The sequence below is a fragment of the Heterocephalus glaber genome, unplaced genomic scaffold, assembly GCF_053883595.1.
Source record: "Heterocephalus glaber isolate CG9 unplaced genomic scaffold, H.glaber_assembly_v1.0 deba00001472, whole genome shotgun sequence".
Lineage (NCBI taxonomy): Eukaryota > Metazoa > Chordata > Mammalia > Rodentia > Bathyergidae > Heterocephalus > Heterocephalus glaber.
The window spans coordinates 16303925-16324410 of NW_028258315.1; the positions used below are offsets into that span (position 1 = coordinate 16303925).

General features: G+C 35.3%; 1 long non-coding RNA gene across 2 annotated transcripts in view; it reads right to left on the reverse strand.

Moving 5' to 3' along the window:
* LOC106009642 (uncharacterized) overlaps window positions 1–20486 on the reverse strand; it is an 85334-nt gene that overhangs the window by 41341 nt on the left and 23507 nt on the right. Inside the window, exon 3 of one of the 2 annotated variants that reach the window (XR_015439328.1) lies at window positions 4571–12641. The exons of the other annotated variant lie outside the window; for it this stretch is intronic. This is a non-coding gene — a long non-coding RNA (uncharacterized LOC106009642). Of the gene's footprint in view, window positions 1–4570; window positions 12642–20486 lie in introns of those variants that run through there. 2 annotated transcript variants of the gene reach the window in all.

The following is a 20486-nucleotide window of genomic DNA, read 5'->3' on the forward strand; positions in this document are numbered from 1 at the left end:
TTTCCGAGTGATCTCACTGTACATGAGATACACACAAGAGGGGATTTGAACTCTCATGCTCCCTATACTCTTGCACCTGCAAATAAAAGTGAGCCTTCATCATCCACAAGAAATATGTACTGCTTGGAGTGAAATTTAATCTGATAAAGCCACATGTACGTCAGATATACCAACTGAGAACTTGAGGCAATCATAGAAATAATTCAAGAAAGTGCTTTTGTTTTACTTTGGTTTTATATCATCTATATAGAAAAAAACTTTCTAACAGACTGGAATGTACCACAAGACTATGGGATATCTTAAATGAGACACCATGTTCTGCTTGGAGTACATCCTTCTGGGTTATCTGGGGCCCTGGGGTCTGTATCTTTCATTGTTTTTGAGCTATTTTACAGTTCTAGAAGTTGCAGATAACAGCTGCAAAGGAAAAAAATTTTTGTTAATAGCCCTGAAAATAAATTCTGTACACTGGAGAGGCAACTGATTTCTCTCCCTTGTCCTGCAGGAACAGCCAGTTTTGCATTTGTGTGTGTGTGTGTGTGTGTGTGTGTGTGTGTGAATTTATTTCATAACCTCCTCGTTTAAAATTTTCCTTAGAATCAGTTATAAAATCTTGTTGCTTCTCATTAACTAATAAGTTAAATTCCTTTTAGATGGGTGTAAAATTCATTATTTTGACTCTTTACAAAATTCTCTTCAACAATTTAACTAAATGCAATATATTCCAATGTAGGGATTTTAAAAATTATTCAGACGATTATTTCATTTGGCATTTGCAGAAATCATCTAGGATCTCTTTCCCAGGAACAGGTTATGGAAGTATGGTTATTTCCCCACCTTCCCTATATAACAACTCACAATTAAATTTTTTCTCATAATTTCATCAGATCTGGGGACTTATGTTGGAAAAATTTATCAAGCAGGTGGGAAAACCTTAATGGAATAGTTTTTCCTTCCTTTCTTTTATTTTTGGGGGGTGAGGTACATTTTTACTGCATACTTGCATTATCATCCTTCCTTTTCTTTTTTCAGTCTTACAATATCTAAGTAAATGGAAACAACAGACTGCAACTAACGAACATCTACATAGAAATTTCAATTGTGAGGGGCCCAAATTCAAGATACACTCCTAAAATGGCCTTTTAAAGAACAAAGCCTTGCATAATATATTTTGATTGTTCAGGGACAATTACTGTTGACCCTAATTCCCTAACATAAATTAATCTTGACAGTACAATGGACATTTGAAAAACATTAACTCTCTAACTTCTAAGAAATCTTTCAGTAAACGAGTGTGACAGTTCCTGCATCCAGGGTTACTAAGGTCTTGTACACAATATCAGGCCAGTCAACCCAAAAATACCTAGCAGGAAATATACATTCTTCATTGAAGTTGACTTCCCTTTGCAACTTCTTTTAAAACTTCAGTCAGTACATTCTCCAAATAAGAGGGAACATTTGTGTCATCCGTGTAATATTTGAGTATCAGAAGCAGAAGGAAGATCAGAAGCTTAAAGGGATAGAATTTTATAAACAACTTTGTCTTTACAGAACCTACAGCTAAGGGACATAGAAGAGAGAGACTGAAGGGGTACCGTGAAATTTTGTTAGTCTTAATAGTGTACCACAGCACCCCTTGCATCTATAGCAATTTCTTCACAGGGGTTGAGAATTGTGGGCTTATTTTTGTTTTTGTTTTACTCTGTCAGAAAATTTAGGAATAGGAATTAGGATCAATTCTGATTTTTAATCTCCCCAGGAAACACAATGGCATATAAGAAATAGACCAAAGAATCTTTAACAATGAAGCAGTTTTGTCTTAGTTGTATGTTTTTTGTTTTGTTTTGGTACCGGAGATCCAACTCAGGACCTTGAGCTTGTGAGGCAGGCAGGACACCACTGAGCTAAATCTACCCCCTCCCCAACAAAAGTTGTATATTTATTGTAAGGTTCTTTACTTAATAGCAAAGTGATACTTTGCACAAGAATTCCTCAGTCCTGCTGAGTTCTTCCTGACCTGATAGTTCTCCTCATCACCTATAGGGGCATAAGGTGGCATATAAGAGCCAAGTCAGTTTTCATCATTATTTATTCAATCCCCAAATTCCCATTATGGAAAGCACTGGTAATGATGTCTGATTTAGAGGGATGCTTTGAGGACAGTATCTGGTATATAGCAGGCACTCAATAAACATTTATTAGCAGTACAGAAGTCAAAGAGTGCCTTGAGAGCCAGCTCAGATAGTCATTCAGCAATGATCCAAAAAAACTCTACTCTGCTTATCACTCCGGGGTAGCACAACACTGCCTGCCTCCCCCAACACAGGAATGAGGGAGCTCACTTTTCCTTAAGACATAGTATGGGGTAGAAGCAAAGTCTACTAAAGAGCCAAGCAACAAAATTAAAGCAGATCTTCCATGATCACTTGCTAAAGGCTTCCCTGAAGCAGTAGTTCTCCAAGGTGACACATATAATGCTGGTGGCTCTTAAATATTCTCCAGATGGTCTGTGGACTTGCCTATAGGTCTGTCCTACATAAGTTTAGGTCTCCCAACCCAAATAAGTTATGTCCCAGAAAACAGAAGGAACCAGCAGATGGATCTGTCAGATACGATTGTCAGTTATCTTACAGGAATCTTGGAAAATGAAAGACGTACCAGACGATTAGAGAAGGGAAAATAGCATCTTCATATTCATAAAGGGTAGCTTCTGTATATTATCCATCCATGCACTTAACAGAGATCCCAGAAAAAATTCTAAAGAACATTACTAGATTAAGAGTTTTTAAGTACTTAGAAAATTAAGGGGCATGGACAAAAATTTAAAGGATTGATAATATCTTGTTTGGATGAAAGAACATATAAAAAGAGTGTTTATGAAAACCTGATGAGCATATGAGTCATTGGGGAATCTAGTTAAAGGGCAAAGTCTCACTCAATGGGTCTGGTTGGAGCCTGAGATTCTATGTTTCTATTAAGTTCTCAGTGACACTAACTCTGTGAAAGGACCATTCTTTGCATAGCTAGGCTATAGAATATTATCATATACTCTTGAAATATAAATTGAAAAAATTAGGATTTTTAAATATGCAAGACTTTTAATGTAGCAACTCTATTTCTAGGAGTACTACATGAATCATTTTTCATTTGCTTGAAGACACATACAAAAGCCTGGTTATAGCAGCATTGTTTATTTATTTATTTATTTTTATTTTTTGGTACTGGGGATCAAACTCAGGACCTTGCGCTTGCGAGGCAGGCGGCAGCACCACTGAGCTAAACCCCTGGCTCAGCACTGTTTATAATAGTAAAAATTTAAGAATAATCTCCATGTCCATAAGTAGGGGAACAATAAGGTAAAGTGAGGACTGTTTTGATGTCATTAATGAGAATGCATACTGTCACTAAAGAGCTTTGAGTATTTTATTCAGTGAAGCAATTCGAAGCACCATCCAATATACATTTTTAAGGAAGGAATATGTACTGTATATTATCAAGATAAGTGTAAATGTATAATAAATAATTTAGAAGGAGAAACATTAATTTCATAGTGGTTTCCTCTGGGTAAGAGCATGAGATTAGGCAAGGGAAGTTAAGAGGAAACATTCAGTCTTTTTACTTCTGTATTTCATGTACTTTTAAATGAGAATTCATTTGCTATTTGTGTAATTGCTTTAAACAAAAAGGCAAAAGGTAACCATAGAAGTTGCTATGGGTTTGTTAGGAACATATTTATGCATGATGTTCTCATAGGTGGATTGGGGGCAAGGACAATGGGGGGATTTGTAATTGTTAGAAATCACCAGCTCACAGTCTGCCCACTGAGGAGTTAGGCCTCTTGTGGAATGCCACAAGGCTCTGTCCTTGGCCATATTTTAAAAGCATTATCTATGACTTTCATAAGAAAAAAAGCATTTTACTAAATTTTCAAATGGTACAAAGCTAGAAAAATAGCGAATTATTTATATGATAAAACTGTGCATTCCAAATTTTCCCATCTGGAAACATTGAATCAAATTTAAGAGAATGAAAATCATTTGGAATAAATATAAATCCCTCCCATTGAGTTTCATAAGCTAACAACACACATGAAACATAGGGGAAATATGGTTTAATAAAAACCTCATTTGATGAGACAAGAATGTTAGCTAATAGAGCAAAGAATATAATTTGGCTGCCACTGACATTGGATTATAGACTCCATACCAAGCACAGGATTAATTCCTGGTCAAATCACAACCCCTGTGTTCTGCTGCATTCTGTACTGGGTAATGTAAGAATATATTGACATGGATGCACATATACTGCTGTGTTATGATTCATTTAATTGTTTTGGGAAGATACCCGGCAGGGGAATAGCTGGATCAGATGGGACCTCTAATCCTAGTTTTTTTAGGATCTCCATACTAATTTCCACAGTGGTTGCACCAGTCTACACTCCCACCAAGGGTGGAGAAGGATTCTTTTATTCCCACAGCCCCACCACCATTTGTTATTGGTTGTTATAGCAGCACAGTTTGTAATAACTAGCACTTGGAAGCAGCCCAATTGCCCATCAACTGGAGACTGATTAAAGAAAATGTGTTTTTTTTAATAGAATGGAATACTACTCAGCCATAAAGAATGAGAAACTATAGACATTTATAGCTAAATGGATGCATATTGAGGCCATACTCTTAAGTGAAATAAATAGGACACACATGTGTAAATACCGAATAGTTTCTCTAGTGTGAGAAACTGATAGTGTAAATAAGGATCAAAATATATAATGGATAATGTGAAATAGAAAGAAAAAGGGCAAAGGGGAAGGGGAAGTGGAAGGGGTAGGGAAAAGGAAAAAAGGGAAAGGAATAAATATGAGAAAAAGAAAAAAATAGAAGCAAAGACTATGTAAATAGGGATGGGTGGAGGGGTTGAATGGTAGGCAGGGAAATGGAGAAAAAAAATAAGAACCAAGATATATTATGTAAAGGTACAAACTCCCAGTAATAAATGTCAGCATATTGTACACCTAAAATGTAACAATAAAATTAATGAATAAACAAAGAATATATTGACAAACACAGAACATCCAAACATCAACCAGAATACAAAAAGGATTTTCCCCCCCCCATACTACTGGGCTGGGGATGTATCTCAGTGGTTGAATGCTTGCCTACCATGCACAAGGCCCAGGGATCAATACCCAGAACTGAAAAGAAAAGAAAAAAAAGCAAGCATTTAAAAAATATGAGTGTCACTGTGGAAGGCTTTCTTATTATTCTGTTGCAGGAGAAGATTTAGAGGAGAGAAGTAGGCTGTCATTTGAAAGAAGATTCCTAGGACCAAAGAGTGATAAATTACATAGAGACAAATTAGTCTAATACAAGGAAGAACTTAATCCCATGTAGCAATAAAATGGATATTTTTGTGAGGTCTTAAATTCCCAACCTGTGAGAATGTTCAAGCAGAAACCAATGTAGGGCTTATAAAGATGTTGATTTTTATAGAATGAATTTGTAATTTCTTTGTAATTTTTAGTGCTTAAAAACCCGGATATGTATCATTTCTTAAACAAAAATAATATCATTTCATTTGATTGATTCTACCAAGAACAGTAGAATCTTCTCATAGGCATACAGGGTATATGACAGGAGGCCCCAGGATCTTCTGTCTCACTGATCATCTTTATTCAAGGTACTTCTTCAAATGTCAGTTTGAAAAGACAGTGCACTTCTAGTCTAGACCAATTTGGTTGAACTTGAAATTGAGCTGCATGCCTGTAGCTGGTGCTCAGCCTCTCTACTTCTTCTCTTTTTTATTCTGTTTTAACTTGGTTATTTTTATTACCACATATTTGTCATACATATTGATCACATTCATCATAGGGAATTTGTTCCTATACATAACATATCTTAATTCTTTTTTTCCCATTTCCCTCCCCTCCCTTCAATCCTTCCTCCTCTTTATCAGTTACACAAGCTTTGTTTCCATTTTTTCCTTCCATTCTCTTTTTTCCCTTTTCCCTTCCTTCCCCCCCCACCCCGTTCCCCTTCCCATTTGAACATGTTCTTCCTACTTCACAATATCTATCTTCCATTATGCTCCTTATGTACCCTTTGGGTTTCTCACATAAGCTAAACTATGCAATATTTAAACCTGTGTGTCTGATTTATTTCACTTAAGATTATGATCTTGAGGTGCATCCATTTTCCTACAAATGATTCAAGTTTGTCTTTATGGCAGAGTGGTACTCCATTGTATATAAATATCACATTTTCTTCATCTGTTCATCTTTTGACAAGTATATGGGCTGTTTCCAAGACTTAGCTATTATAAATTGTGATGCTGTAAACACGTGGATGCATATGTCACTGTGGTATGATGCTTTTAACTCATTCAGGAAGAGACCTAGAAGGAGAACAGCTGACTCAAATAGAACCTCTAATTTTAGTCTTTTGAGGAAACTCCACACTGATTTCCATAGTGGTTGTACAAGTTTACACTCCCACCAGCAATGCAGAAAAGTTCCTTTTTCACACAGCCTCACCAGCATTTGTTATTTGTTGATTTCTTGGTGATAGTCATTCTTTCCGGAGTGAGATGAAATCCCAGTGTTGTTTTAATTTGCATTTCTTGGATGACCAGTGATGTTGAACATTTTTTCATATATTTATTTGCTGTTTATACTTCTTCATCTAAGAAATGTCTATTCATTTCAGATGCCCATTTTTGGATTGGGTCTTTAAATTTAGGGGATCTGGTTTTTTTTTTTTTAGATCTTTATATATTCTAGATGTTAATCTTTTGTCTGAGGAGTAGCTGGTAACAATTCTTTCCCTGCACTGTGGGTTGTCTCTTCACTCTGCTGGTGGTTTCTTTTGCTGTACAGAAGCTTTTAAATTTGATGTGATCCCACCTGTTGATTCCTTGTACTATTTCCTGAGTGATTGGAGTTTTGTTCATAAAATCTTTGCCTACAACTATGCCCTCCAGAGTTTTACTTATTCTCTCTTCCAGGAGGTTGTTTCTGTTTTTATATTTATGTTTTTAATTCATTTTGATTTTAGTTTAGTGTATGATAAGAGATACAGGCCTAGGTTCAATTTTTGGCACATGGAAAGCCAGTTTTCCAATTTATTAAAGAGGCTATCTTTCCTCCAGTGAAAGTGTTTGGCCCCTTTGTCAGAGATAAGGTAGCTGAATGTGTGTGGAGTTGGTTCTGCATCTTCTATTCTGCTCCACTGATCCTCAGGTCTGTTTTTTTGCCAGTACCATGCTGTTTTTCTCACTTTAGCTTTGTAGTATAACTTCAAATTGGGGATTGTGATACCCTCTGCCTTGCCTTTGTTGCCCAGAATTGCTTTTGTTATTCTCAGTCTCTACTGGTTCCTTATGAATTTTAGGATTGTTATCTCTAGTTCTGTGAAGTATGCTATTGGTATTTTCATTGAGACTGCATTAATAAGTTTTCTTTTTTGGTTGGATCCTTCTCTAGTTTTGGAATCAGGTTAATGCTTCCTTCTAGGAATGAGTTTGGGAGTATTGCCTCCCTTTCTATTTCATTAAGGAGTTTAAGGAGTAGTGGCATTATAGTGCCTCTAAAATTCTTATAGAATTCAGCAGTGAATCCGTCAGGACCTACTTTGCTGGTAGTCTTTTTATTACTCCTTCAATTTCATTGACTGATATTGGATTATTTAGAATTTCTGTATCATCCTAATTCAGGTTTGGTAATTCATATGTATCTAGAATCTGTTCATTTCTTCTGAGTTTTCCATCTTATTCGCATACAGGTTATCAAAATAAGTTTTGATAATTTTTTGGATTTCTGCAGGATCCATTGTGATTACACCCTCTTCATTCCTAATTGTATGGATTTGAGTCTTTTCTTTCCTTTTTTGATAAGGATGGCTACGGGTTTGTTTATTTTATTTAATCTTTCAAAGAACCGACTCTTCAATTCATTGATTCTTTGTATTGTTTTCTTAGTCTCAGTTGCATTAATTTCTTGCACAACATCAGCTCTGTTTTTCTGATGTGAGAATTCACTGCTATAAATTTCCCTCATAAGGCTACTTTCCTTGTGTTCCATAAGTTCCAGTGTTTCATACTGGCATTATCATTTATTTGTAGAAATTGTGTCATTTCTTCTTTAATTTTATCTGTCACGCATTGGTGGTTCAGGAGGGTGTTTATGTAGTTTTTGTAGTTTCTTTTGCCATTGATTTCCAATTTCATTGTACTATGACCCCATAATAGGCATGGAATAATTTCAATTCCTTTGCATTTACTTAAGCATGTTCTATAAGCAGAAATGTGGTCTGTTTTGAAGAAAGTCCCATGTGCAGCTGAGAAGAATGTATATTCTGTTGTTGTGGGGTGGAACTCTGTAGATATCTACTAAGTCCAATTGTTCAAAGTGTGGTTCTCTTATATTTCTTTGTTGAGTTTTTGTCTAGTTGATCTGTCTAGTTGTGACAGTGGGGTATTGAGGTCCTCCACTACAATTATGTTAGTGCTTATCTGATTTTTCATATCCATTAGTGTTAGTTTTATACAGTTGGGTGGGCTGGTATTTGGTGCATATATATTTATGATTATCTCTTCCTCTTGGACTGGTCCCTTAATAAGTATGTAATGACCTTCTTTGTCTCTTCTGATTGGTCTTGGCTTGAAATCCACTTTGTCTGCTAATAGAATAGCTACCCCTGTTTTTTCTGGGTTCCTGTCACATGGAGTATTGTTTTCCATCCTTTGACTTTCAGCTTTCAGTCCATAAATTTCTTTTCTTTTTCTTTTCTTTTGGGACTTTGCACTTGCGAGGCAGGTGGCAGAATCACTGAGCTAAATCTCCAGCCCTATAAATTTCTTTTTGAGTTAAATGTGTTTCTTTTATGCAGCATACTGTTGGATCTTGTTTCTTGATCCATTCTGCAATCTGTTTCTTTTGATTGGTGAGTTGAGGCCATTCACACTGGTGGTTATAATTGATATGTATTGACTTAACCTTGTCCTATTAATTGCCAGTTGTCAGGGCTAGGGATGTAGCTCAGTGGTGCCATGCTTGCCTGGCAAGTGCAAGATTCTGAGTTCAATTTCCAGTACTGGAAAAAAAATTTTCCTATTGTTGGTCCCCTTTCTTTTACTTCTACTTGATTGCTTGCCTTGCCTGGTGGAATCATTCTATTGGGATTCATGGAATTGTTGTCTGCATTTTCTTTTGCTAAACTATCCTTCAGAACTTTTTGTAGTGCTAATTTGGTGGTCTTGAATTTCTTCAGATATTCTTTATTGTGGAAGTATCTTATTCCTCTATCATTTTGAAAGAGAATTTTGTGGGGTACATCAATCTGGATTGGAGGTTGTTTTCTTTTAGGGCTTGAAATACTTCACTACAAGCTCTCCTTGATTTAAGAGTTAAAGTTGAGAAGTCTGCTGTGATTCTGATGGGTTTTCCTTTATAGGTGATTTGTTTCTTTTCTCTAATAGCTTTTAATATTCTTGTGTTGAATTTCTAGAATCTTGATTATTATATGCCTTGGTGTAGTTTTTCTGATCATGACTATCAGAGTTCTATGTGCCTCGCTTATCTGTATCTCAAGTTCTTTTTCCATGTTAGGAATGTTTTTTACTGTTAGTTCTGTGAACGGGTTTTTTATCCCCTTTGTGCTACCTTCTGATTCTTCTTTGATTCAAAGTAATCTTATATTCTTTATATTAATTCTTATATTAATTCTTCTTTGTGTCATCTAGCAGCAGATGGAATGATTTTTCATGGTCTCTTGCTGTTTTGAAGAGGTCTTTCATTTGATGATCTCCAACTACAAGCCTGTCTTCTAGATCTGATATTCTATCTTCACATTGGTTGACTCTGCTGCATATAGTTTCAGTAGAATTTTTAATCTCCTGGGTTTCTATTTGAGTCTTTTTTATGGAACCCACTTTTTTTCTATGCTGGGCATTCATGGTTTCCATCACTTGCCTAAGATCCTCTATTTTTTTATTTATATCTACTCTAGATTCACTAATCATTGCCTTCATTATGGTCATCATCTATTTACATATCTCTGCTTTGTTTTTGTCAAAAGACTTATAGATCCCTTTTGTTACTTCTGCTGCACCATTTCATGAAATTCAGCTGAGAGGCTTTTTATTTCTTCTACCTCAATGCCCCCTTGATTTTCCTTGAGTGAGTTGGGGGTTATGGGTTGCATCTGGCATGTTTTCTCATTTTCTATTTTTTTAAAAACTTTTTAAATTTGTTTTCTTTGTTTAGGCTTGTAAATGGCTTAAGGTAGGTAGATTTATTACCAGTACCTAGTAATATCTAGTACTGTCTTTAGGAAGTGACTACTTTTCAGAGATGTCTTCTAGGCATAGCTGTCTTTTGGCTTTTGAGTCTGTCCCTATTTATTAAGAATGAAAGGTTGCTCCCTGTTTGGCCTAGCACCCAGTTCTTATCAGCAATAACAATAACATCAAGCACAGACTAGAAATGACAAACTCAGTATTAATTTACCAACTTTAGCCCAACACACAAGATTTTATAGTTATATAACAAGATCTAAGACAAATCAGACAATTATATACAGTAAATATCCATTCAGTAGAAAAATTTTAGCCTAAGGGGAGAAAATTTAAAAGGGATAAGAGGGAACAATGGATAAATAAAAGAAGAGAGAGACATTAGAAGCAAGGCTGAAGGACAAAAGAAAATTATTTAACCCTGGGAAACTGGTGAAATAGGCAGTATTAGAGGCTGACAAAATCTCCTATCTCCCTGGAAAGGGGAGTGTTGAGGGCTAAAGAAAGTCAATAGAGACATGCATAATTTCATAATAGACTGAGGGCTGGGAGGTCAGTGCCTCAGAGTGGGCAAAGACAGACATTCCAAGTTAGCCTCTATTTATTGGGTACACACAATAATTGGAGGGAGTATTGAGTGACTTAGAGGGTGGTGGCAATCTTATGTTGATGAGGATCTCAGGTTGATGAGGATCTTATGCTGATGAGGGTCTTATGTTGATGAGGACAGTGAGATGAGGAAAGCATTCTTACAACAAGAGATAGGAGGGAGGAGATAGCAGGCTAATAAGGCTAATAAGGAATCTGTCCTTCCCCCAGGTGAAACCTTTCTCCTTTTTTATCACTACTTGGTTTTCAAAGAACCAAGATGTCTTCAGCTGATTTAATCTTGCCCTTGAGCCAGTATCATGGGACCATTGAGGCCTCAATTTGTGACCAGAGGCAAAACAGAGCTATGTTTCCACATGCCATAGCTGGCTCAAGCATGGGCAAGAAGAAAAATATTGGGCTTTGGACAGTCCTAATCATAATTTAATTTTGAAATAATTTCCCCCCCAAATTACCTAGAATGGCTCTTGACAAAGAGGGAAAGAAAGAAGGAAAAAACAAAATCAAGAATAAAACAAAATATAAAAACTAACAATAATGTTCACAGTTACAAAAAAAACAAAAACAAACAATCAAAAAAGCCAAACAAACAAAAAAACAAAAGCAAAGCAAAAAAAGAAAAAGAAATTTCTCTGTGATCTTAACCCTGTGGTTATCTTTTGAGGTCTACAGTTTTGTGGTAGTATCTAATCCAGGCAGGTAGTATCTAATTCACTCTCCTCTTGCTGGTAGACAAAGGAGGCAGTCAGAGCCCAGATACTTACTAGATAATCCCAGCAAGCCTGCAGTAGGATTAGGGTAGTATGCCAGTTCTGGTACTTGCAGTTCCATGGAAGTTCAGGCTGATCTTGGTCTCTGTTTGTGGAGTTGAGGCCTGAATTATTCAGCCTACAATGTTCTAAGGGTCTCTTGCTGGCCTGACCATGGCTCAAGGACCCTGGACCTCTGCAGTTGTTCCTCACCCAATCACTGTGGGATTTCAACACTGAGAGCCCTGAGATGAAACCAACACAAAGCTGCTCCACATCCTGGGTTCAGTTGGCCCCTCCCTAAACTGGAGTTCCACCAAGCACCCTCTCCAAGGGACACAAAAGTCACTTGGACTGGAGTCACTCACCAGCTCTTGCAGTGTCCAGCATCCACTGGTGTGTTTTTTCTGGAGACCTCTGGAGTCACACGCCCTCACTCTGTCTCTGTAGATTCAACCCTCCTTTCTCAAACCACAAGCCGGGAGCCAGGGAGAAAATGTAGATTGCCCCCTCCTTTTTCTGAATTGAGGTCTGTCTCTTCACTTTCTCTGTGGGCTCCAATTTTTCCTTCAGATCATTCCTGGGTCCCAAGGATTCATCTCCTTCCTTCATTTCTTCCCCCAAGTTGTTATTTGCCAGGGTCTGGATTCCAAATCTTGAAGAGGAGGATTTGTTGCTGCTTACTGCTCCACCATCTTCCCAGAAGTCTGTCACCCTACTTCTGCCTTTGTCACAATCATTCAAGGGCACTTAGTCTCAAAGACAACAACTAACATTTTAGATATTGAGATAGTAGTGGTGTAGCAATTCCTCTACAATACTTGGACCTTGGCCATTACTTTTAGTGATATCGATGAAAAATCCCTCATAGGTAATAGAAACCAGAGCTGTAGACACATTCTTGCTCTAAATTTCAGCCTCCAGTGGACAAGTGTACTTTTTCCTATGGTACTGAGCTTCACTGATGCTTGTGGCAATTTCTTGCTGAAAGATTCCCTAGCCAAAAACAAAACAAAAATTACTTGGCCATTAATTTATGTTTATTTCCATCTCCCATACCAAATTACACATCCTAATATTTTCATGGCTGAATATTTCTGAGCTATAAAATTGCTAATGGCTACCTTGATTTTGTTGGTGGTGTTAATGTTAAGTTAGGTTTAAAAATGACCTTTGAAAAGAAAAGCAAATAAATCCATTTGGGAAGTTCATGGTTGAGTCTGGGAGGGGAGAATTTCTTTCTGGTTTTGGTGATGTCAACTCTGAAAACTGATGCAAGTGGACAGAGTGTGGTAGCAGATTTTTTTATTATCCGGGGGTAGGAAGGGGATGAGTGATTTGTAGTATTTGCCAATTTCTGTAGTATGCAGACTCCCACAGTGGTTGGTTTCAATTTACCAGTGTGGCTATCATTGAACCTGGGGCTGAGAAGCTAATAGGCTCCAATGAGCCACTAGAAGTGGGAGAACAAATTTAGCTGGGTATTCAGAGTTACAAAACAAACACCTATAACATTTGACACTTTTTTTTTCATAAAAGATTTGTAGAGGTATGTGAGGTTGGCCTGGGCTTGGTCCATTGAAATAAAGCAATATTTGTTTCTTTTTTCTGTCTTTTTGCCAACTGTTCTGATCAGCTGCCTAAATTTGCTCTCTTACTAAAAAAGCATTTTAAGAATGACAATTATGGCTATTCTAATATTTATCTTAAGGGTCTTTCCATTATTTTGAAGCTTAATCTATATTTTTCTATGAGGGGAAAAAACATTAATAACAAAGCTATGTGGTTGTAAGAAGAAGCATACTTTCATATCTTTAGAATGAGTCAAATATCAGCAATACCCTTCCTTCATAAATTATTCCCACATCTAGTTTGACCCCATTTCATGTAATGACTTGTTATTTAAGGTTGATAATTCTTCAGAAGAAAAGAGTGGCAGAAACTCTTGGCTGGATATCCCAATACCCATTCCCAGCCATTCTTCCTGGTCTTCCCAAAAAAGAAGCTATAAAACTAATTCATCACTTTCCCTGGTAGGCTGGAAAATTCCATGTTTAATAGGTCTTCTAATACATAAGTTGAAGCCTCCTTAGAGTCTATGGGAAACCTTGTCTTTCTGTCTCTCTCTCTCCCCCCTCCTGTTGTTTTTTTTTTTCCTGATTTGACTCTGAATCTAATGCTTAGATCAGTGGCAATCAAGATCATGAAAAAAATAGCATGAGGATAAAGACCAGAGCCATCAGGATGGTATACTGGAAAGAGAAGGAAATTGGTTGGATCCTGACACCTTGTCAAATTGTTGACTAGACCAAGAGTATGTGCATGTAATTGCCTTATATGAGACAGCATCCCTATTTTTAAATAGTTTCATTGAGGTATAATTTATATACCATAAAATTCATCTACTTTTAGGTAGATAACTTGGTGACTTTCAATAAATTCATTGAGCTGTATAATGAATACAATTCACTTTTTCCTCAAGTTCCTTTTCAATCAATTCTCATTCCCACTAGTGGCCCTAGGCAAATGCTGACCAACTTTCTGTCTCTACAGTTGCCTTTTCTAGACAGTCCATATAAATAGAAGCATGCAGTATATTGTCTTTTGCATTGGCTTCTTTCATGTACACTGATTTTGAAGTTTATCCTTGCCATAATATGTATCCATATTTTATTCCATTTTAATGGTGAATACTATTCTGTTGTATAGATATACTTCAATTAGCTATCAATTGATAATTAGGTTGTTTTAAGTTTGGAGTTATTACAAATAATGCTGACATGTACATTCTTCTATAAGTCTTGATACAGAAATATGTTTTCATTTCTCTTGGTTAGACTCTTGGAAGTAAAATAGGAGGATCACATAGTAAGTTTATCTCTGACTTTTAAAGATATTGCCAAACTGTTTTGCAAAGTGACTGTACCATTTTATATTCCCCCCTGGAACATGGCAGAGTTCCAGTCTCTCTGTATTCTTGCCAACACTTCATATTTTTTTCCCTTTGCTATTACAACCATTTTTATATGTATATACTGTGTATATATTAAGGGTGTAATTTTCTTTCCCCTGGAGACTAATAATGTTGAGCACTTTTTCATGTGCTTATTAGCCATTCATATGTCCTCTTTGCTAAAATGTGTTTTGTCCATTTTAGTAGGATTATTTGTCTTAATTTCTGTTATAAAAATTTTTATAGATTCTGGATGCATGTCCTTAATCAGATATGTGATTTTCAAGTACTTTTCTCAGTCTATAACTTAATTTTTTATTTTCTTAATGTCTTTTGAGGCACATGTTTTTAATTGATTGAAGTTCAACTTATCAGATATATTTCTTTTATGGTTTATGCTCTTGATGTCATGTTCAAATTCTTTGCTAACCCCAAAACATGAAAATTTACTCTCAGATGTTTTTATATAGGTTCTACCATTTAAGTTCTTTTAAGGTTATAATTCCTGTTGAGCTAAGTTTCTAGAATAATGTGAAGTAAAATTCCATATTTGCTTGTTTGTTTATATTACACACTTATTCCTTTTTTGCATAAAGATATCCATTGCTATTTGTTGAAAAGACTGTCATTTCTCCATTGATCTTGACATTTCCGTTAAAAACTCAATTTACCCTCAATGTAAGGATTTATGAACTCTCAATTCTATTCCTTCATCAATAATAGGGTCACAAATTATAGTCTGTGGAACAAATCCAGCCTACCACCTTTTTTGTAAATAAAGTTTTAGTGAACACAGCCGTTCCCACGTGGTGTAGGGTGTTTTTGTGCTACGATCGCAGAGTGGAGGAATTGCAACAGAGCCCACAATGTCCCAAGCATTTACTATATATCCCTTTATAAAAAACTTCACAACTGGGGATTTAGCTCAGTGGCACTGAACCTGCCTTCCAAGTGCAAGGTCCTGAGTTTGATCCCCAATACTGAAAAAAAAAAAAGTTTTCTATTTCACCGATCTTTGTCTAATTTATTGACATACATTTTTAATAGTATTTTTATAATCATTTAAATTTTGAAAGATCAGTAGTTATATCTCATCTTTTATTGCAGTTTCTGCTAGTTCCTGTCTTCTCTCTTCTCTTGGTTAGTCTACTAAGCAGTTAGTTTTCCCTTCTTTTTCTAGTTTCATAAGTGGTAAGCTTAGAAACCTGAGACCTTCTTTTCTGAAATTGGCTTTGCTAAAGACTTCATATTTCTTAGTTAACTCATTCTTAAATTACCAGGTGAAACAGCACTTACATGTGAAACCTATTCTGTGGTTAAGTCATTAAGATAACAACTAACATTGTTTAAATTATAAAGTGTCAAGATCTTTGTATATTTCCTGTACTAGTAAAAGTTAAAATAAGAAGGAAAATCAAAGTCAACATGCTTATTTTCACTGGTGTGTTACTCCATATTGTGTTGCTGTAACAAAGTACCTGACTTGGGGTAATGTGTTTAAAAAGAGGTTATTTGGCTCACAATTCTGATAGAGCCCAAACAGCATGGTGCCAGTGTCTAGTGAGGGTCCCCAGCTGCGTCACATGGAGGGAGAGAGACACTTTTATAACAACTCACTCTCACAGAACAAATTCATTCCTCTGAGAGGCAACTCACTCCCACAACAGGAGCAGTAAGCATTAATCTCTCCTGAGGGTGTTGCCTCCCTGACCTGTTACATGGAGGACCAAGCTGCTATCACATGTACCTTTGGGGAACAAACCTCAACCAAACCATAGCAAGTAGATATATTTTCTGACCAGGTGTGATTCTATAAATGCCTTCCAAACAAAGAATATGATATATTTTGTAGCTTTATATTAAAATTTATCAGGTCCTATCTGAAAGAGGTTTCCAAAGATGGGATATTTGAAGTTTTGATGATGAGGAACACTGAAACTGAATCCTGTAAGCAAACTGTGAGTCTAGAAAAAGAATTCTACTCTTATTATTAGACCTGTATATTAATTAATTAATTAATTAAGTTTCTCAATTATCATGATTATATTTTGAACCCCATCCATAAAGTGCATGAAAATTTATCTTCTTATATTATATAAATGTGTATATAATATCTTTGATTATCCCTTGCTCTGAAAAGCATAAATATTTACTTTCTAGCTCCTACTAAAAGAGTTTTCCAAACTTAAGTGTAATATGATATCTGCCTAGTAAATTAAAGGTTTACCCTTTCTAGAAAAAGATAAATCCCTAGCACATGTAAAATTTCTCAGACATGATATCCGGAATTTAAAGAAAAAAAAATTAGACATATCTAGCAATAGAACCATAGGACTACAAATCAAGAGAAAAAAAACAAACAATAGAAATACAGCTGTATACATTCTAGATATTGGAGTTAATAGTCAAGAATTTTTTCAAGTATCAAGATGAAGAATTTTATTAGATAACTGGCATACATAAAAAATTTCCAAAACATCACAAAATCTGGAAGTAAAGGATAATTTTTTTGTGGTTAACAGTTTGTGACACATCACTGTAATATTCTTTTCTGATTTTTCAGCTGCTTACTCTTTTATTGCCCTTTACATGAGAATAATTTATAATATTATTTCATATGGACACAATATATAGATTATTCAGTCTAGCACAGTTGATAATTCTCTGTATTATTAGCAATTTGGGGTGTTATTTCCTCAGAAAGCACCAGATTTTGTTTAGGCAAAGTGTGAAATATGATAAAACATAACTCAATACACTGAGATACATAAAATTTAGACTTCTTCAACATCTTCACTCTTTGTGGTACTGGTATTGTTTCTTGTTCCACAAGTGCAGAAATTCTTGATTAACACAATTTTATACAATTTCTTTCAGAAAAAGATCTGTGGTATATGTATAACTGTATGCACTATGTTATCGAATATATTCATGATAGGGGAGAACTTTAGTTTTGATCAGATGCCAATAAGAATTAAACCTTTCATTTATATGTTTGAACTAATTTTCCACAGACTATTTTTGACTCTGCACTTCAAACTTCATCTCTCCTCTACTATATATGTTCTTTGAGAATTCTGTAAACTATAACATGTCCATATAGTGATACAATTTCTGACCCTGCACGTATGTATCACGAGAAAGGGTGACTGAACAGAACAAAACAATAGGAATATTCCTGGAATCTATTTCTATGTCAGGACATCTACCAATAATTCATCATATATATCAAATATATCAACTGTATTAAATGTATCCCTAAGTCAACTTTCCTTTGGTTAGATCTCCAAACTGGATATAACTACTCTATTGCCACTTTTAACTTACTGAAATTTTTTTTTAAATCTCAGGCTAAAGATGTAGTCCAATGGTAACATGCTTGCCTAGCATATGTGAGGCCCTGGATTCAATCCCATGTGCCACAAAAAAATCTTATTCTTGGAACACAAAAATAAGTTTTTGTGAATGCATTGCCTTGAACCCCAACCAGAGCATTAAAAAGGACCTAGACAAATATAATGTCCTGAAGCTGAAGGTTCATTAGCTAGAAGGACAAAGGAGAAAGAAATAAAAATAGCTATGCACTTCTGCACTTGGAGGTTTGGGAACTGAGAAGACAAGGGACAAGTATAAGTGAAAAACTTTCTACTGTATACCTTTTTATTATTTTAATATTTATATAATCTATTAACATTAAACCAAAGTGTTTCAGTTGGGGACAAATATTATCAATTGAAAATGAATGGTAACTACCTTGATAATAAGTGACTTTTTGATTAAAAAGAAAGAAAAAATTAAGCACTGATAACAACTGAGAATAAAAACTATTTTAAAAACTCTGAAGTTTACCCATAGACCCCTAGATACTAAATAATTCTACTTTTCCAGTGTGTAAGATTGTTGAGAATATCACTTGATACAGCTTTATAGCTTTTCAAGAGAAAGTTAAATTTCAAAATATGAAGAACTAAAAAAACTCCCAGAATGAGAAAATTATATATCTATCACTACAACTGAATAGTTCTATTAAAGTATTATATAATTACATTGTTTCACAAGTTTAAAATCATCTCAAGAATCCTCTGCAAAGGAATAAGTGGTTTCTCTAAATAGTTCATTCTAGTTTTTTATTAGCAACTCACCTGACGCCTTTCTAAAATATCTTCAATTATATCAAATTAGATTGATGGACTTCCATAATATTTTTAAATAATCTTAATAAGGGGAACGTTATAAGCAAGAAAAAGTACATATAAAATCTAGATGACTTTTTAAGTTGTCAAAATTATTTATTACAGTAAATATTGTACTGGCTCATCCTTTACTATCATTAAGTTCTCAGATCAAAAATTTATGTGAGATGATGGAGCATTTTTTGTTTTGTTTTATTTTGTTGCAGTACTGGAGATCAAACTCAGAGGTACTCTACCACTGAGCCACTACTGTATCTCAAGCCCTTTTCATTTTTTTAAATTTTGAGATAGGGTCTTGAGACAGGGTCTTAAGGATGGTCTTAAGGATGGTCTTAAGCATGCAATCTGCCCACCTCAGACTCCCAAGTAGGTGGGATTACCACATGCAGTAGACCCTGCTTGGCTCAACGTTTGAAAATCTGTCAGTGTAATATAGTACATTAACAGAATGAAAGGGGTAAAAACACATGATCAGTTGCTGCAGAAAAAGCAATAATAAAATTCAACATTTATTCCATGATTTAAAATAAACCACTCACACTAGAAGTAGAAGAAAAGTACCATAAAATAATAAAGACTATATATGAAAAACCAGCAGCCAACATCACAACTAATGATTCAAGACTAAAAGCTTTCTCCTTCTAAGATCAGGAACAAAAAAATGTCCCCACTTTTTGTCACATCTCCTTAGTATTAGAAGTCCTGTGTAGAGCAATTAGGCAACAAAAGACCACCAAGCAAACGAATCCAATTTCCCCTTTCACAGAAAACATAATCCTAGATGCATAAAACCCTAAGGATTTTACACATGCTCACACCAGACACACACACACACACACACACACACACACACACAAACCTTTTAGATCTGATAATGAATTCATAAAAGTTGCAGGATAAAAATTTTAAAAAACAGTTGCATTTCTATACACTTTCAATGTGCAATCTGAAAAGAAAATTAAGGAAACAATTCCATTTACAATAGCATCAAAAAGAATAATACTCCGGAATAGACTTAACTAAGGAAATGTAAAGCTTGTACTCTGAAAACCATGAAATGTTTCTAATGAAATTGAAGAAGATATAATCAAATGAGAAGACAATCCATGTTCGTGTCTTAGAAGACATAATATTGTTAAAATATCAGTACTACCCAAAGTTATCTATAGATTCAATGCAAATCCCAGCAATGTGTTTTACACAAATGGAAACATCCATCCTAAAGTTCATATGGAATTTCAAGAGACTATTCCACCTAAACAATCCTAAAGAACATGAAATTGGAAGTTTCACACTTCCTTATTCCAAAATTTACTACAATTCTGCAGTAATCAGCATAGTACTGGTATAGAAACAGATATTATATGGACCAAGGGATAGAATAGCCCAGAACCCCTTGCATATATGGTCAAATGACTTTTTACAAGGTTTTCAAGATCATTTAATGAGGTGAGGATTTTTTCAACAAACTGCTGAGAAAACAAGATATTAACAAGAAAAAATAAAGGTAAACCACTATGTTATGACCATATATAAATATTAGCTCAAAATAGACCAAAGACTTGAAGTAGAAGTTAAAACTATAAAACTCTCAGAAGAAAAGATAGGAAAATGGGACACTGGATTTGATAATGATTTCTTAGATATGATACAAGAAGCACAAGTGACAAAAGAGAAAATAAGTAAGTTGGTCTG